Here is a 12044-nt window from a genome sequence, read left to right as displayed (position 1 = left end):
TTCACGCCTGTAATCCCAGCACCCTGGGAGGCTGAGGTGGGTGGATCACTTGAGGTCAGGAATTTGAGACCAGCCTGGTCAACATGGTGAAATCCCAGTTCTACTAAAAATATAAAACTTAGCCTGCCATGGTAGCGCATGCCTGTAATCCCAGCTACTTGGTAATCCCAGCTACTCGGGAGGCTGAGGCAGGAGAATCGCTTGAACCCGGGAGGCGGAGGTTGTGGTGAGCCAAGATCACGGCATTGCACTCCAGCCTGGGCAACAAGAGTGAAACTCCGTCTCAAAAACAAAACAAAACAAACAAACAAAAACAACGGCAAGCAAGCCGGACGCATGGTGGCTCACGCCTATAATCTTTGCACTTTGGGAGGCTTTGGTGAGGATCACTTGAGTCCAGGAGTTTGAGACCAGACTAGGCAACATAGGGAGACCTCATCTCTACTAAAAAAAAGAAGAAAATTGCCAGGCATGGTGGCACACACCTATAATCCCAGCTACTTCAGAGGCTGAGGCAGGAGGATCGCTTGAGCCCAGCAGGTTGAGGCTGCAGTGAGCTGCGACCATGCCACTGCAGTCCAGCCTGGGCAACAGAGCAAGACCCTGTCTCAAAGCAAAACAAATAAACAAACTGGCAAGCATAATAGTATATACATGTCTTTATTTTCACTCTATTGCCCAGGCTGGAATATAGCGGTGTGATCTTGGCTCACTGCAGCCTGGACCTCTCAGGCTCAGGTGATCCTCCTACCTCAGCCTCCCAAGTAGCTGGGACTACAGGGATGCGACACCATAGCTGGCTAATTTTCTGTATTTTTGCAGAGATGAGGTTTCACCATGTTGCCCATGACGGTCTCGACCTCCTGGGCTCTAGTGATCCCCCATCCTCGGCCTCCTAAAGTGTTAGGATTACAGGCGTGAGCCACCATGTCCGGCCTACATGTGTTTATACATTTGTCAAAACCCATAGAATATACAACACAGAGTGAATGAACCCTAATGTAAAGTACAGGTATTAGTTAATAATGTATCAGTATTGGATCTATACTGGCTCATCAGCTGTAACAAATGTAGCACACCAATGTTAATGCTGAGATTGGGGAAAATGGGGTGGAGGGTAGTAGTAAGGGCATATATGGGAATCGTACTTTCCACTCAATTTTTTTTTTTGAGATGGAGTTTTGCTCTTGTTGCCCAGGCTGGAGTGCAATGGCACGATCTTGGCTCACTGCAACCTCTGCCTCCTGGGTTCAAGCGATTCTCCTGCCTCAGCCTCCTGAATAGCTGGGAGTACAGGTGTGTGCCACCGCACCTGACTAATATTTTTGTATTTTTAGTAGAGACGGGGTTTCATGTTGGGCAGGCTGGTCTTGAATTTCTGACCTCAGGTGATCCACCCGCCTCAGCCTCCCAAAGTGCTGGGATTACAGGTGTGAGCCACCGTGCCCGGCTTCAATCTTTTTTTTTTTTTTTGAGATTGAGTCTCGCTCTGTTGCCCAGGCTAGAGTGCAGTGGCACGATCTCAGCTCACCACAACCTCCTCCTCCTGAGTTCAAGTAATTCTCCTGCCTTAGCCTCCCAAGTAGCTGGTATTACAGGTGCGCGCCACCACGCCCGGCTAATTTTTTGTGTAGAGACAGGGTTTCACCATGTTGCCCAGGGTGGTCTCAAACTCCTGACCTCAGGTGATCCACCTGGCTCAGCTTCCCAAAGTGCTGGGATTACAGGCGTGAGCCACTGCACCTGGCCTCAATTTTTATGTAAACCTAAAACTGCTAACAAAATAGTTATTAATTTTTAAAAAATTATAGCAGAGTAGCTTCTGTAGCATTACAGAAACGATACGTGTAGGCTGGGCACAGTGGTTCATGCCTGCAAGCTCAGCACTTTGGGAAGTTGAGGTGGGAGGATCTCTTGAGCCCAGGAGTTCAAGACCAGCCTGGGCAATATGGTAAAACCCCGTCACAATAAAAAATGCAAAAGTTAGCCCATTGTGGTGGCATGCACCTATGTATGGTTCCAGTTACACAGGAGGCTGAGGCAGGAGGATTGCTTGAGTCCAGGAGGTCAAGGCTGCAGTGATCATGCCACTGCACTCCAGCCTGGGTGACAGAGAGACCCTGTCTTTTTTTTTTTTTTTTTTTTTTTTGAGACGGAGTCTCACTCTTTTGCCCAGGCCAGACTGCAGTGGTGCTATCTCAGCTCACTGCAAGCTCTGCCTCCCGGGTTCATGCCATTCTCCTGCCTCAGCCTCCCAAGTAGCTGGGACTACAGGCACCCGCCACCACGCCCGGCTAATTTTTTGTATTTTTAGTAGAGACGGGGTTTCACCGTGTTAGCCAGGATGGTCTCGATCTCCTGACCTTGTGATCTGCCCACCTCAGCCTCCAAAGTGCTGGGATTACAGGGGTGAGCCACTGTGCCCGGCCGAGAGACCCTGTCTTAAACAAACAAATAAAAAAGATGCATGTAAAGAAATTTCTGCTTCTCTAGGCTTGAAAGTCTAGAACTAGGACCAGCAAACTATGGCCTACAAGACAAATCTCAGCCACTGTTTTTGAACAGCCTTCCAGTGAGGAATGGTTTTTATATTTGTTAAAAGGCTGACAGCCGGGCGCGGTGGATCATGCCTGTAATCCCAGCACTTTGGGAGGCCGAGGGGGGCGATCACCTGTGCTCAGGAGTTCAAGACCAGCCTGGCCAACATGGAGAAACCCCATCTCTACTAAAAATAAAAAATGAGCCGGGTGTGATAGCGCATGCCTGTAATCCCAGCTACTTGGGAGGATGAGGTAGGAGAATTGCTTGAACCCGGGAGGCAGAGGTTGCGGTGAGCCGAGATCGCACCACCGCACTCCAGCCTGGGCAACAAGAGCAAAACTCCATCTAAAAAATAAATAAATAAATAAAGGTTGACAAAAGTCAAAATAATGACATTTTGTGACTCATGAAATGCATATGAAATTCTCATTTTAGTATCCGTAACATTTTATTGCCAGTCATGCCATATGTTTACATATTATCTATGGCTGTTTTTGTGCCACAATGGTACAGCTACAAAAATTAACAGTGTAGCTGGACTCAGGGGCTCACACCTGTAATCCCAACACTTTGGAAGGCCAAGGCAAGAGGATCATTTGAGCCCAGGAGTTCGAGACCACACTGGGCAACTTAAACGAGACGCCCATGTCTACTAAAAATAATGAAAAAAAAAAACAGCCGGGCACGGTGGCTCCTGCCTGTAATCCCAGCACTTTGGGAGGCTGAGGCAGGCAGATCACGAGGTCAGGAGTTCAAGACCAGCCTGGCCAACATAGTGAAACCCTGTCTCTACTAAAAATACAAAAATTAGCTGGGTGTGGTGGCACACGCCTATAGTCCCAACTACTCCAGAGCCTGAGGCAGGAGAATCATTTGAACCCGGGAGGCAGAGGTTGAAGTGCGCTGAGACCCACGCCACTGCACTCCAGCCTAGGTGACAGAGTGAAACTCCATCTCAAAAAAACAAAAACAAAAACAAAACGGCCCAGCATGGTAGCATGTGCCTACAGTCCCAGCAACTTGGGAGGCTGAGGCAAGAGGATGGCTTGAGCCTAGGAGGTTGAGGCTGCAGTGAGCCCTGATGGTACCACTGCAACTGCAGCCTGGGCGAGAGAATGAGACCCTGACTAAAAGAAAAAAAAAAAGGCCAGGCGCTGTAGGGCTCATATCTGCAACCCCAGCACTTTGGGAACCCGAGGCAGGCAGATCACCTGAGGTCAGGAGTTCAAGAGCAGCCTGGGCAACATGGTGAAACCCTGTTTCTAATCAAAATACAAAAATTAGCTGGGCGTGGTGGCACATGCCTGTAATCCCAGCTTCCTGGGAGACCACGGCATGAAAACTACTTGAACCTGGGAGGCAGAGGTTGCAGTGAGCTGAGATCACACCACTGCACTCCAGCCTGGGCAACGCGGCAAGACTTTGTCTCAAAAAAATTTTTTAAAAATTGGCCATGTTATAGAGATTGTATGGCCCTCTAAGCCTAAAATGTTGAGTATTTGGCTCTTTCCAGAAAAAGTTTGTCAACCCCTGGGCTAGGGGAAAAAAATGCAAGCAATCTTTACCGAGTCAGGATATCTAGGTTCTCAACTCTGTGTAAATGTGTGACCTTGGGTGAGTCACTTGCCTTCTCTAGGTCTAACTATAAATTCTAGAATGTAACTTTGTGGGCAAGTTCCCATTGGAAAGTGGGCATTGATACAAGACACAAATCCTCCAGCTCCTTTTTTTTTTTTTTTTTTGAGACGGAATCTTGCTCTGTCTCCCAGGCTGCAGTGCAGTGGTGCGATCTCTGCTCACTGCAACCTCCACCTCCCGGGTTCAAGCGATTCTCCTGCTTCAGCCTCCCAAGTAGCTGGGATTACAGGCACACACCACCACGACAGGCTAATTTTTGTATTTTTATTAGAGATCGGGTTTCACCATGTTGGCAAGACTGGTCTCAAACTTCTGATCTCAGGTGATCCACCCACCTTGGCCTCCCAAAGTGCTGCAATTACAGGTGTGAGCCACGGAGCCCGGCCTCTTTTTCCTTTTTTTTTTTGAGACAGGGTCTCACTCCATTGCCCAGTCTGGAGTGCAGAGGCTCAATTGTGGCTCACTGCAACTTCTGCCTCCCAGGCTCCGATGATCCTCCCACCTCAGCTTCCCAAATAGCTGGGATGACAGGCATGCACCACCATACCCAGCTAATTTCTTTTGTATTTTCTGTAGAGGTGGCATTTCGCCATGTTGGCCAGACTGGTCTTAAACTCCTGGATTCAAGTGATCCACCCTCCTCGGCCTCCCAAAGTGCTGGTTTTACAGGTGTGAGCCACCACACCCAACCTTTCTGATGTTTTCAGAGCTGAACATGCTATAAAAATGTATCCTTGTTTTTTTTTTTTTAAAACAGTCTATTGATCTTTTATTTTTTATTTTTATTTTTTGAGACGGTATCTCGTTCTGTTGCCCAGGCTGGAGTACAGAGGCGTGATCTTGGCTCACTGCAACCTTCGCCTCCCAGGTTCAAGTGATTCTCCTGCCTCAGCCTCCTGAGTAGCTGAGATTACACATGCCTACCATCATGCCCACCTAATTTTTATATCTTTAGTAGAGACGAGGTTTCACCATGTTGGTCAGGCTGGTCTTGAACTCCTGACCTCTTAGAGTGATTAACGTGCTCAATACGTACATGAATTCTCTTGGCAAGAATTTTGCCCTTAACTTGTCCGTTTAGAAGAATCCCAACAGCATGCTTGGTAACACTGTAGACTCTTCCAGTTTTGCATGATAACAGTTGTGGGGCATTCCTTTGTGAACAGTACCCATTCCCTTGATGTCTACAACATTACTTTTCTTACAGATTTGCATGCATGTGGCCAAAGGAACAACTCCATGTTTTCTTTTTCCTTCGTTTTTTAGTTTAGTTTTTTTTTTTTTAAGCAGAGTCTTGCTCTGTCTTCCAGGCTGGAGTGCAGTGGCGCAATCTCAGCTCACTGCAACCTCCACCTCCCGGGTTCAAGCGATTCTTGTGCCTTAGCCTCCCGCGTAGCTGGGACAACAGGTGTGCACCGCCACACTTGGCTAATTTTTGTGTTTTTTTAGTAGGGACAGGGTTTCACCATGTTGGCCAGGCTGGTCTCGAAATTCCTGACCTCAAATGATCCACCTGCCTCAGTCTCCCAAAGTGCTGGGATTACAGGCATGAGCCACCATGTTATCTGAGATAGACATATCTATCTCAGATAAGATAACATACTGTATGTGATCCTGACATCATCTCCAATAAGGCAGATCTCAGAGTATTCACATGAAATGACTTCCAGCCAGACACAGTGGCATGCACCTGTAGTCCCAGCTATTTGGTATGCCGAGGTGGACTGGGAGGATCTCTTGAGTCTAGGAGTTCTGGGCTATATGTATTAAATTTAAAAAGCTGGCTGGGTACGGTAGCTCATGCCTGTAATCCCAACACTTTGGGAGGCCGAGGTGGGCGGATCATTTGAGGCCAGGATTCTGAGACCAGTCAGGCCAACATGGTGAAACCGTGTCTCTAGTAAAAATATAAAAATTAAATAGCTGTGGTGGCGCATGTCTGTAGTCCCAGATACTTGGGAGGCAGGGGCATGAGAATCGCTTGAAGCTGGAGGCAGAGGTTGCAGTGAGCCGAGATCGCACCACTGCACTCCAGCCTGGGTGACAGAGCAAGACTCTGTCTAAAAAAAAGAAAACAGCAAAAAGCAACAGATATAGGATGATCCCTTTTGTTTAAATAACATAACTATTTCTATACATTGATACACATCGATGCATAGAATTAAAATCTAAGCTGGGCAGGCAGCTATAGTCCCAGCTACTCAGGAGGTTGAGGTAGGAGGATTGCTTGCGCCCAGGAGTTCAAGGCTGTAGTCAGACATGATTGTGTCTATGAATAGCCACTGCATTCTAGCTTGAGCAATATAGCAAAACCTTATTGCTACAAAACACAAACAAACAAACAAAAAAATAAAATATAGCCAAGTGTGGTGGGGCATGGGTGTAGTCATATGTACTCAGGAGGCTGAGGTGGGAGAATTGCTTGAGTGGAGAAGGGTGAGGCTGCAGTGAGCTATGATTATGCCACTGCACTCCAGCATGGGTGACAGGGTGAGATCTTGTCTTTATAACTTAATAAATAAATAAATAAGCCAGGTGCCATGGCTCAAGCCTGTAATCCCAGCACTTTGGGAGGCCGAGGTGGGCAGATCACTTAAGGCCAGGAGTTCGAGACCAGCCTGGCCAACACGGTGAAACCTCGTCTCTACTAAAAATACAAAACAATTAGCCGGGCGTGGTGGCACATGCCAGTAATTCCAGCTACTCAGGAGGCTGAGGCACGAGAATCTCTTGAACCCAGGAGGTGGAGGTTGCAGTGAGCCGAGATCATGCCATTGCACTCCAGCTCAGGCGACAGAGTGAGACTGTTTCATAAATAAACAAATAACATGTGAACCATGAGGTAACAAGACTATTTTTATTAAAGTGACTCAACCAGATAAACATTTTCTGAGTTTGAGCTATCTTCAAGGAGTTAGGCAAAGCACCATGGAAGACAAAAAGAATGAGACATTGTTGTCCCAAACGATTTTTGGAGACAGCTTTTGGAACTGCCTTTACAGCCTGAATATTTTTTCCAGGTTGGATTTAATTTGTAGCAATGGCCAAAAGCCACCTAGTTCAGTCTAGATATCAATCTAGATATATGGTTTTGTCTAATGTTAAGTGTGACTCTACAGTAAAGTGAGGGCTTTTATTATGTGATTTGCAAACCAACAGTTCCAAATTACTTCCAAAAACATTTATTGTCAACAACGATAATTTTTTTTTTCCGAGATGGAGCCTCGCTCTGTCCCCCCAGGCTGGAGTGCAGTGGCATGATCTCGGCTCACTGCAACCTCCACCTCCCGGGTTCATGACATTCTCCTGCCTCAACCTCCCGAGTAGCTGGGACTACAGGCACTCACCACCATGTCCGGCTAATTTTTGTATTTTTAGTAGAGATGGGGTTTCACCATGTTAGCCAGGATAGTCTCGATCTCATGACCTCGTGATCTGCCCGCCTCAGCCTCCCAAAGTGCTGGGATTACAGGCGTGAGCCACCGCGCCTGGCCAACAATGATAAATTAAGTGGATAATGCAGCAAGACAAGATAACTATAGGGAAGGAGAGCTTAAAATAGATACATTCTGGTTTCCTTAAAAAAACAAACAAACAAAAAACCCAGTAACAACAAACCAGCTGTTAATACCGATTCACAAAGCCCTGGGTACCCTCCTGCTCTTTTTCCATTTCTGATCATCTTCTGCATAATTGCCAGGGGTGCAAAATTAGGAGCCAGAAGATATTCACAAATTTCAATATTCTGTAATACAGAGTTAGAAGGAAGTTTCAATGAAGGAGTTACAATTACATCCTTTATTTCTTGCAGCTAATAACTTGTTTTCTCATGCTTTGTTAAAAATAAAGGGTTAGACCAAGGCAGAAGAATCACTTGAGGCCAAGAGTTTGAGATCAGCTTGGCCAACACAGTGAGACCCTATGACTACAAATTTTTTTTTTTCGAGACAGAGTCTTGCTCTGTCACCCAGGCTGGAGTCCAGTGGTGCGACCTTGGCTCACTGCAACCTCCACCTCTTAAGCGGGCTCAAGTGATTATCCTGCCTCAGCCTCCCAAGTGGCTCGGATTACAGGCATGCAACACTATGCCTGGCTAATTTTTTTTTTTTTTTTGAGACAGAGTTTGACTCTTGTTGCCCAGGCTGAAGTGCAATGGCGCGATCTCCGCTCACTGTATCCTCCACCTCTGCAATCTCTGCTCACTGCAACCTCCGCTTCCTGGGTTCAAGTGATTCTTCTGCCTCAGCCTCCTGAGTAGGTGGGATTACAGGCACCCATCACCAAGCCCCGCAAATTTTTTCTATTTTTAGTACAGATGAGGTTTCACCACGTTGGCCAAGCTAGTTGTGAATTCCGGACCTCAGGTGATCCACCTGCCTCGGCCTCCCAAAGTGCTGAGATTACAGGCATGAGCCACTGCACCCGGCCTCTAATTTTTGTATTTGTAGTACAGACTAGTGTGTTCACCATGTTGGCCAGGCTGCTCTCAAACTACCGACCTCAGGTGATCCACCCGCCTCAGCCTCCCAAAGTACTGGCATTACAGGCGTGAGCCACTGCACCCAGCCAACTACAATTTAAAAACTTAGCTGGGTGTAGTGGCACATGACTGTAGTCCCAGCTACTCGGGAGGCTGAGGTGGGAGGATTGAATGAGCCTAGGAGGTCGAGGCTTCGGTGAACCATGAATGCAACACTGCACTCCAGCCTGGGCAACAGAGCAAGACCCTGTCATAAATGAATAAATTAATACATAGATACATGAATGAATGAAAAAATTTAATTTTTAACTTTGCTTAGGACCCATTAGTGATTTATGATTGCCCCTGGTTAAGCATGAGCAAACACATGATAGAAAAGAACTATTTTACTGGTATCCTATTATATCCATATATTCTGAAACCATGGGCCATCAGGAAATGTTTCATTACTTGGACTTAAAAAAAAAAATACCACGCAGACTTTTTTTTTTTTTTTTTTTTGAGATGCAGTTTTGCCCTGTCACCCAGGCTGGAGTGCAGTGGCATGATCTTGGCTCACTGCAACCTCCACCTCCCAGGTTCAAGCGATTCTCCTGCCTCGGCCTCCTGAGTAGCTGGGACTACAGGTGCCCGCCACCACACCCGGCTAATTTTGTTTGTAATTTTAGTAGAGACGGGGTTTCACCATGTTGCCCAGGTTGGTCTCAAACTCCTGACCTCAGGTAATCTACCCACGTTGGCCTCCCAAAGTGCTAGGATTACAGGTGTGAGCCACTGTGCCTGGCCCCATGTAGACTTTTTAGAACTGAGTTTGCTTTCCTTTTTTTTTTTTTTTTTTTTTTTTGAGATGGAGTCTCACTGTCACCCAGGCTGGAGTGGAGTGGCACGATCTCAGCTCACTGCCACCTCTGCCTCTTGGGTTCAAGTGATTCTCCTGCCTCAGCCTCCAAAGTAGCTAGGATTACAGGCGCCTGCTACCATACCTGGCTAATTTTTATATTTTTAGTAGAGTCGAAGTTTCACCATGTTGGCCAGGCTGGTCTAGAACTCCTGACCTCAGGTGATCCACCTGCCTCAACCTCCCAAAGTGCTGGGATTACAGGCGTGAGCCACCGCGCCCAGCCTGCTTTCCATTTTTAAAAGATGGGAATACAAAATGCTAAGAGAGTGGCCTGGGTGCGGTGGCTCACGCCTGTAGTTCCAGCACTTTGGGAGGCTGAGGGAGGTGGATCGCTTGAGCCCAGGAATTCAAGACCAGCCTGGGCAACATGGTGAGACCTCCTCTCCACAAAAATACAAAAATTAGCTGGGCATGGTGGCGCACACCTGTGGTCCCAGCTACTAAAGAGGCTGAGGTGGGAGGATCACTTGGGACTGAGAGTTTGAGGTTACAGTGAACTATGATCCAGCCACTGCACTCCAGCCTGGGTGACAGAGCAAGATCTTGTCTTAAAAAAAAAAAAAAAAATATATATATATATATATATATATACATATATATATATATACGTATATATATATATATAAAAGGAAAGAGAAGTGGTTGTTTCCAGGTTTGAAAAATTTCACAGTATTATTTTAAGCTGCAAGAGACATATGCCTAACTTCCTCCTTTTAGCGATCTCAAAACTACCCCATGTTTACTAAGCTCTTCCGTGGCCAGGTGGGGTGCTTTGGAAGCCCTAGAAGACGTCATGTGATGTTTTTTCCCCTCGGACTCACACATGTAGAGTAGGCACATACGTCCTGGAGCTGACTTAGGGTTGAGTCTTTTACTTTTTTGGAGACAGAGCCTTGCTCTGTCGCCCAGGCTAGAGTGCAGTGGCACAATCTCGGCTCACTGCAACCTACGCCTCCCGGGTTCAAGTGATTCTTCTGCCTTAGCCTCCTGAGTAGCTGGAATTACAGGCATGGGATTACAGGCATGCGCCACCACACCTGGCTAATTTTTTTTTTTTTTTTTTTTTTTGAGACGGAGTCTCGCTCTGTCGCAACAGGCTGGAGTGCAGTGGCGCGATCTCCGCTCACTGCAAGCTCCGCCTCCCGGGTTCACGCCATTCTCCTGCCTCAGTCTCTCGAGTACCTGGGACTACAGGCACCCACCACCACACCCGGCTAATTTTTTGTATTTTTAGTAGAGACGGGGTTTCACCGTCTTAGCCAGGATGGTCTCGATCTCGTGACCTCGTGATCTGCCCGCCTCCCAAAGTGCTGGGATTACAGGCGTGAGCCACTGCGCCCGGCCCACACGGGGCTAATTTTTGTATTTTTAGTAGAGGCGAGGTTTCACTCTGTTGGCTAGGATGGTCTCCAACCCCTGGCCTCAAGCCAACCTCCTGCCTCTGCCTCCCAAAGTGCTGAGATTACAGGTGTGAGCCACCGAGCCTGGTCTGAGTTGGGGTTGAGTCTTAAGGATGGGAAGGAGCTGGGCGCGGTGGCTCACGCCTGTAATCCTAGCACTTTGGGAGGTCGAGGCAGGAGGATCGCTTGAGTCCAGGAGACAGAGACCAGCCTGGCCAACATCGTGATATCCCATCTCTACAAAAAATAGTTAGCTGGGTGTGGTGGTGCACACCTGTAGTCCCAGCTACCTGGGAGGCTGAAGCAGGAGGATCGCTTGAGGCCAGCAGGTTGAGGCTGCAGTGAGCTATGACTGCACCACTGCACTCCAGCCTGGGGGACAGAGCAAGACCATGTCCCTTTTTTTAAAAAGGTGGGTTGGAAGAAGATCAACAGGGGGACATAAGAGGAGAAAGGTGCTACCTCCCTGCCCAGGGGCAGCCAAGGAGGATCCGCCTCGGCCTTGCTCGCAGCCTCCTCTCACCTCCTTTCCTCCACTTCACCCCAGCCCCGGCGCCCCCATCGCAGCTCTCTCGCCTCAGCCTCCCTACCTGGGGTCCCCCCTTAGGGCTCTGTCCTCCGCCTCCTCCATCAGTCTGTGGGGTCCCTCCTCACCATCCTCCCTCCCTGTGAGGGTCTGTCTTCAGACCTTTCTTAGTATTTTGGATGTCTCTCTCAGCCTTCAGATCTTTTCCCGCAGGCCCAGCCTGCAGTCCGCCCGTTTCCCCCAGCCCGCTCCTTCGCTCTGCGGGGTCTCCTCCCTCAGTCCGCGGTATCCCCCACTCACCTCGCAGCCACTGTCTCTCCAGAGCTCGTTCGCGCCGGGCGCGGGGGCGGGGCGCGCACACCGGGCGGCGGCGGCGCGGGGCCGCGCGCGCAGCGTGCGAGATGACGTCAGTGCGCTGGCGGCGGCGGCGGCGGCGGCGGCGGCTGGGCTGTTTGTTCTGGTCTCCCGCAGCCGAGGAGCCGAAGCAGTGGCGGCGGCAGCGGCGGCGGCGGCGGCGGCTGCCGGCGGTGCCCGCGGGCGAGCGCGGCCTGTGAGCTC

Source organism: Gorilla gorilla, chromosome 20, assembly GCF_029281585.2.
Source record: "Gorilla gorilla gorilla isolate KB3781 chromosome 20, NHGRI_mGorGor1-v2.1_pri, whole genome shotgun sequence".
NCBI lineage: Eukaryota > Metazoa > Chordata > Mammalia > Primates > Hominidae > Gorilla > Gorilla gorilla.
Note: the sequence above shows the minus strand (reverse complement) of the source record.